The sequence below is a fragment of the Triticum dicoccoides genome, chromosome 4B (genome assembly GCF_002162155.2).
Source record: "Triticum dicoccoides isolate Atlit2015 ecotype Zavitan chromosome 4B, WEW_v2.0, whole genome shotgun sequence".
NCBI classification, from domain to species: domain Eukaryota; kingdom Viridiplantae; phylum Streptophyta; class Magnoliopsida; order Poales; family Poaceae; genus Triticum; species Triticum dicoccoides.
The window spans coordinates 134,397,623-134,405,314 of NC_041387.1; positions in this window are offsets into that span (position 1 = coordinate 134,397,623).

Consider the following 7,692-nt stretch of genomic DNA (forward strand, 5'->3'; position numbering starts at 1 on the left):
GCGCCGTCCCGATGCCCGCGGCGTCGCGCCCGCACGCGCGGCACCCGCGCCGTGGCTGGCTCCCTGCTCATGACCGCGCCCGTGGCCGCACCCCCGGCCTCCTCTTCTCTCCCCGTCTCCGTCGTCCGTTCCGTCGCATCGACGGGATTGGCGAACGGCACCACGGCCACCGCACCGCCTCCCCCCTCCTCCCGCTCGCTCGCACGCCCATGGTCGCGCGCCCGCGCCGACCACAGCTGCGGCTGCCCTTCCCCGTCCCCCTGTGTGCCACGCGCCCTCGCTGCGGCTCCCCTCACTGCCGACCCGCGCCACCCAGGCCGCCCCAGGCCACCGGCCCCCTCTTCTCCGGCGCTCTGCCGTGGTCACCGGCGCCCCAGTTGGGTTGCCCCTGCCGGTCGCGCCCGACGCCCGTGAACCCCCCGACACCCGCTATGGCTCCCTGTGCCAATGACAGGTGGGCCTAGCCCAAAACGTTTTAATAAAAAAAGGAATTAAAAATATATTAAATAAATAAATAAATAATAATTAAAATAATTAAAATATTAATTAATTAATTAAGTAATTAATTAAGTTAATTAATCCTGATTAGATTAACCTAATCACTAATTAAACTAATTAATCTGTTTTAGTTAATCTTAGTCAATGACAGGGGGACCCACACGTCAGGTTGACCAGGTCAATGGTCAATGTTGACTGCTGACATCACTCTAATGTCATGCTGACATCATCATTTACTATTCTGGATAGTGTTGGATTTAAATAAATAATTAAATAAAATCAGAAAATAATTAAATCTTTAGAAAATCATATCTTTTAATCCGTAACTCGGATTAAAATATTTTCAACATGAAAGTTGCTCAGAACGACGAGACGAACCCGGATACGTAGCCCGTTCGTCCACCACACACCCCTAACATATCAAACCCGCAACTTTCCCCCTCCGGTTCATCTGTCAGAAAACACGAAACACCGGGAATACTTTCCCGGATGTTTTCCCCCCTTCACCGGTATCACCTACTACCGCGTTAGGGCACACCGAACACCGCGTATTGCCTTGTTATATTTTGTGATGCTTTGTTTGCTCTGTATTCATTATTTCTTCCCCCTCTTCTCTCCGGTAGACTACGAGACCGACGCTGCTGCTGACCAGTTCGTCTACGGAGTTGACGACCCCTCTCTCTTGCCAGAGCAACCAGGCAAGCCCCCCCTTTGATCACCAGATATCGCCTACTCTTCTCTATACTGCTTGCATTAGAGTAGTGTAGCATGTTACTGCTTTCCGTTAATCCTATTCTGATGCATAGCCTGTCATTGCTGCTACAGTCATTGATACCTTACCCGCAATCCTAAATGCTTAGTATAGGATGCTAGTGTTCCATCAGTGGCCCTACACTCTTGTCCGTCTGCCATGCTATACTACTGGGCTGTGATCACTTCGGAGGTGATCACGGGCATATACTATATACTTTACACTGTTACATTACCTGTGATACTGTTCGGAGTTGGGGGCTGAAGGGGCAGGTGGCTCCATCCCGGTAGAGGTGGGCTTGGGTTCCCGACGGCCCCCGAATGTTACTTGGTGGCGGACCGACAGGGCAGGTTGAGACCACCTAGGAGACAGGTGGGCCTGGCCCTGTTCGGCGTTCGCGGATATTTAACACGCTTAACGAGATCTTGGTATTTGATCTGAGTTGGCTACGAGCCTATACGCACTAACCATCTACGTGGGAGTAGTTATGGGTATCCCGGCGTCGTGGTATCAGCCGAAGCACTTCAGACGTCAGCGACGGAGCGGCGCGTGCCGGATTGGAACGTAAGCCTGCTCTTGTATTAAGGGGGCTAGTTCTGCTTCCGGCCGCCCTCGCAACGTGCAGGTGTGCTATGGGCGATGGGCCCAGACCCCTATGCGCTTAGGTTTAGACCGGCGTGCTGGCCTCTCTGTTTTGCCTAGGTGGGGCTGCGACGTGTTGATCTTCCGAGGCCGGGCATGACCCAGGAAAGTGTGTCCGGCCAAATGGGATCAAGCGTGTTAGGTAAGTTGGTGCACCCCTGCAGGGAAGTTAATCTATTCGAATAGCCGTGATCTCCGGTAACAGGACGACTTGGAGTTGTACCTTGACCTTATGACAACTAGAACCGGATACTTAATAAAACACACCCTTCCAAGTTCCACAGACAACCCGGTGATCGCTTTTCCACAGGGCGACGAGGGGAGGATCGCCGGGTAGGGTTATGCTATGTGATGCTACTTGGAGATGCTATTTGGAGATTCTACTTGGAGATGCTACTTGGAGGACTTCAATCTACTCTCTTCTACATGCTGCAAGATGGAGGCTGCCAGAAGCGTAGTCTTCGATAGGACTAGCTATCCCCCCTCTTATTCTGGCATTCTGCAGTTCAGTCCACTGATATGGCCCTTTACACATATCCCCATGCATATGTAGTGTAGCTCCTTGCTTGCGAGTACTTTGGATGAGTACTCATGGTTGCTTTTCTCCCTCTTTTCCCCCTTTTCCCTTTTTCCTGGTTGGCGCAACCAGATGCTGGAGCCCTGGAGCCAGACGCCACCGTCGACGACGACCCCTACTACACCGGAGGTGCCTACTACTACGTGCAGCCCGCTGACGACGACCAGGAGTAGTTAGGAGGATCCCAGGCAGGAGGCTTGCGCCTCTTTCGATCTGTATCCCAGTTTGTGCTAGCCTTCTTAAGGCAGCTTGTTTAACTTATGTCTGTACTCAGATATTGTTGCTTCCGCTGACTCGTCTATGATCGAGCACTTGTATTCGAGCCCTCGAGGCCCCTGGCTTGTATTATGATGCTTGTATGACTTATTTATGTTTTAGAGTTGTGTTGTGATATCTTCCCGTGAGTCCCTGATCCTGATCGTACACGTTTGCGTGCATGATTAGTGTACGATTGAATCGGGGGCGTCACAAGTTGGTATCAGAGCCAACTGCCTGTAGGAATCCCCCTTCCAACTCCTTGGCCGAAGTCGGGTCTAGACTTTACAAAACTTTTACTAACATGGCTGTGCGGCCCATGGGCCCACGTCGCCATTGGGTGGTATTAGGATCTTTTACTCCTCGATCTTTACTCTGGGATTCTAAACTCTCTTCTATTCGGGTTAAACGATTTTGCTAAAAACAAAACTAACTTTAGGTTCTCGCAAGTACTTTCTCTCGGAGAGCCCCTCAATTCAGATGACCGTCTGCTAACCAGAAGATTCCGAAGATACTCTACGATGTGCTCTCGAGACTATGTGCCATCGCTTTTGCAATTCACTTCCATCGATAAATCCCTCTGGATAACTACTTACACCTATCGTTCATATTGTCATCCCCAGTTGCTCTTGTTATTACAAGATGTCCTGAAATACTCTTCGTTATTCCGAGAATTCTTTACGCTTACTGCCCTGCAGTTCCTTGCTGCATGAATACCCCTACGGATAATTACTCGCGCTTGCCGAGTATCCGCTCATCCCCAGTTGTTCATGTGTTTCACAAAAGTCTTCAAAATAATATTCGATCTTCCTAAAATCCTCTGGAGCCTTTGGCTCTTGAAATTCTTGCTTGCTTGCATTATGGTTAATCCCATAAGTCTCGTAGTCTTAATGACATTCCTTGTCATTATCATTTTGAGTCCGTAGACTCAATATGTTTGCGAATACACGCAATCATCATTGATCCTTATAAATTAATTTTCCGGCTGAGCTGCCATCCTTTTAACTGGAATTGGTTCTCGACCAATCCAATTGTCTTTGATTGTACCCTAAGGCTATTCAACTTATCCACCCCTAATCAGAGCATTGCTTCTGATCCCTTGATTTGGAAATCATAATTCCTTTGCATTTGACAATTGAGTTAGTCAGTTGTTTCTATAATTTGCTTCCTCTAGTTGAGTACCGATGCTCACGTCAGATCCCTTGTGGACCACCAGATCCTTTGTTGGATTTTTTCTGTCAACGCCCTTCATATTCAATAACCTTGTGAGCCTTTTCTCTGATACATAATGCCTTTGGTAAATTGTATCGTCTGCTTTCTCAACCATGCTCTGTTTTCGAGCTTGAGTTAATTACTTCTAAAGATTCTGGTATATGATTCTAAGATGCCCCGATGGGTTGAACCTATGCCTTCCTTAATATGTGTGGGCTCGAAAGTTTTCACGAGTCGTACTCTTCTGATATTTTGCCAGATAAAATTTCAACACTACAACTTCATTGAACGCGAGAAGTGAATGAAAGGTTGTGCATTGGGGAAGTGGGAGTCGACCTTGAACTTTGTGTTCATGCCCATGGACACGATACACATCTTCTCATCGAAGCTTCTTTTAAAATTAATTATTCCATTGATATAAGATCATCTTATATCTGGGATCTGGCCTTTTTGCAATCTTGGTTCCGACCATGTTCTCCTTTAAATACCATTTCTCGTGCAAGTTTAAGCACTTGTCTTCTGCAGAGCAATGCCCCAGTCCAACCTCTACTTCGATCTGTCATCGAGTATTACCCCATGGTATCTCGAGATTATTATGGAACTGCCTAAATTTTTATGAGTTCATCAAGTACTACCTTCTCACTGATTCAAATTTTTCACGGGCTCTGAGTTATTAAAAACTCAAAGACACCGATAACTGAATCAAGTTCGCATTGCGATTCAACAAGTATTTGAACCCATCACTGCTTACAAATTTATTAATCCTTCAAGTCGTTCCTAGCCTGATCGGCTATATCATTATCGAGCTAATTTTAACTGTGCTACCCGGTCCTTCTTCCGGAGCACAACTTTCGATGATGAGCTAGACTTACGTCGATCTTCCTTGTCATATCATTTCGCTTTGAACATCAAGCTTGATTTCGAGTTTGTGTTGTACCCTTGGTTCCAATAACCTTTCACTTCATCATTACTTTGACTTGATGTCGTCGCCGATCGATTACATCTTCATGAACTCTCGCGACAAAGGTGTCGTGATCATCAACATTCTGAGTTCATCCAGGATATCAATTGAATTCATGATGAGAAATACCATCCTTGCCCTTGATGAATTGTATTATCGTCGACCACTTTATTGCCCTCCCACCAACACAAGCTTGTTCATGTTTGGTGTTATATCTTGAGTTCCTTGCTATCCAGCAATTGTTCTTCTTTACCTTGGAGTATTACCATCCTTTATGTCAAGAATGTTCTGAGATTTGTTCCACCTCTTGAGAATTCTTGACATAGAAATACTTCTCACCATCACCATTCTTTCTTGGTCCCCGTGTTAATTCCAACAAGTGAACGGTGTTGTTTGGATTCTTTCCTTCTAGCAACCCTATTTTTTTGAAGTTAATGGTCGAAAGTTCATTCTTAGGCTATTGACTATTGAATCACCATTCTGACATTGGTCGTGCAACCCAACCCATATTTCGAGCGCACCTTTCAACCAATGTTTAATGGTGTATGTTTTCCTCGAGCATATTTCCTTATATCATTTGATCTGACCAATGTTATCTCCTTGTTCACTTAATTGTGGACATCCATCTTTTGGGAATCTCGGTGAATTGCTGTTGAGTTCACCAGACACCTCCTTGTCCTCTCCTTGGGTTAATGATGGACTCTTGATAACGGAAATCACTACATAGTTCATTTCCCCGAGAATCTTACAATGTCTTCTCGTCAATTTGTGTTACACCTTTTCTTCTCAGGCATCCTGGGTCTGAGGTATCATGACCCCAATCAGATCTGAATCTCGGTCAGATATGATGGTTGGAACATATTTTCAAGAGTTATAACATTGATCCTCATATGACCCGGTAAGGTGATGTCATGCACACCTGACCGGAGGACCAAGTGTTATAGTTTCCTATTCAGCAAGGTTATCCATTCTTCAATGAGGAAATTGTAAGACTTATTCTATAAGTTGTTCCTGATGGATCCTGTTGTTTCCAAAGTCTGATCTTCACCTATAGACCATGTCAATGCTATCTCGAAGCATGTCGGTGGTGCTCCGATTCTCAACATGAACATTTGAAGCCCAATGCTAAATGTTACTTGCTCAATTACCCAAACACCGTTGCATCGGTAATGTCATGAAATTTCTCTCCCCTTTCCTAAGGAGTTTTCTACATTATATCCTGCCAAGGATATCATGCTCTGCTTGTCCTTGGGAAGGATATACCCCTGATATATGTGTTTAAACACGTTTTCCTTTCCATTATTTGTTTTAACCTTTCTTGTGATCTATATAATCTAAGCAGTAATAATTCACTGCGTAGGTAAACACCTCGGTGTACAACTCTGACAGTGAGACCCTGTTTCTATTGTTGATGGCATTTCGGTAACCTCCGATGGATGAGAACTTTGCCTCTTGGCCCGCCTCGTTCAACGAGCAGGAAAATAGTTCTCTTCGTCCCTCGCCCTTGGTATCGACGTTGTCGCCGACATAATCGACAGGCTACCCCCCCTGACATGCCTTGCTTGCATGATCACGCAAGATGTCTCCACCCTTCCTACTTCTAACCCACATGGTGGGCCCATAACCCACAGGTCCACTGGATCGAAACCTGACTCTCCTGTACGACCCTGTTTCTAGTGGTTATTCCCCACGCTTGGCTTCGTATTTAATTCATGGGCCACCTTCCTAGTGCTCTATTATGGTATCAGACGCAATATTTACTGTCGCTACTCTGAACCCCTTTCTCACTCTGGTTCGGACTTCGAGCAACCACCTATCCGCTTGGAACCTCTTATTGTACCTTCGTACCTTACTCTCGATGTATTTTATATGTTCAACTCGAGAGATAATCTTATGCTCATTCATGGGTTAACCCCAGATTGTTTCCCTCATAAGCATTATGTCGTAGCCGAGCTGCCCCTTACCTATTCGTAAGTACGATGGAGATCCTGAAGAAAGGATGCTGACTTCATCCTGATGGCTAGAAGAAGAGTAATGAAGACATCAATGTAATGGATCGATCTCTTCGAGAAGAGCAACCAAGACCGAGAAGATTCGTTAGAGTTTCGTAACCAGATCTCCCCCTTACTCTCCTCTTAAATCTCGGGACGAGATTTCTTGTAGTGGAGGAGAATTGTGACGCCCGGATAATTAAGCTATAGTAACCCTCACCAAATCATGCCACGTCACCTCGATTACTGTTGTTAATCACGTGTAGTTCAAAACTGATTCGAAATTCAAATTTAAAATAAAGTCAAACCAGTAAAATTTTCAAATGTCAGAACTAAAAAGTACAAACGGTGACAAATAAAGCATAGGTAATTATGGTGAAGAAACCACCCTTTTATAAAATGTTTGAATGCTCTAAAATGATTTAAGCAGTAGCTAAAACAACTAAATAAATGCCTTTTGTATTTTATAAAATACTAAACTATTTTATTTGGGGGTTAGACCTATTTTGTGACCGAGGTATAACTAGTAATAATAATTTAGGTGCAACTTTTATGTTTTATAAAACTAAAATAATATAAATCCGTAGAAGAAAATAAATAAAAGAAAAGAGATAAAACAGAAAAAAACAGAAGACAAAAAAAAATATAGGAGAGAAACCCCCCGGGGCTCCGGCCCAGCAGGCCACCGGCCCAACTAGGCCACGACCTGCCAGGCCGACGCAAATCTCCTTTGGCTCAACCGGCCTCCCCATAACCACCACTCCCCCCCGGTCCAACCCTAGACCCCCCAATCGCACCACTCCCC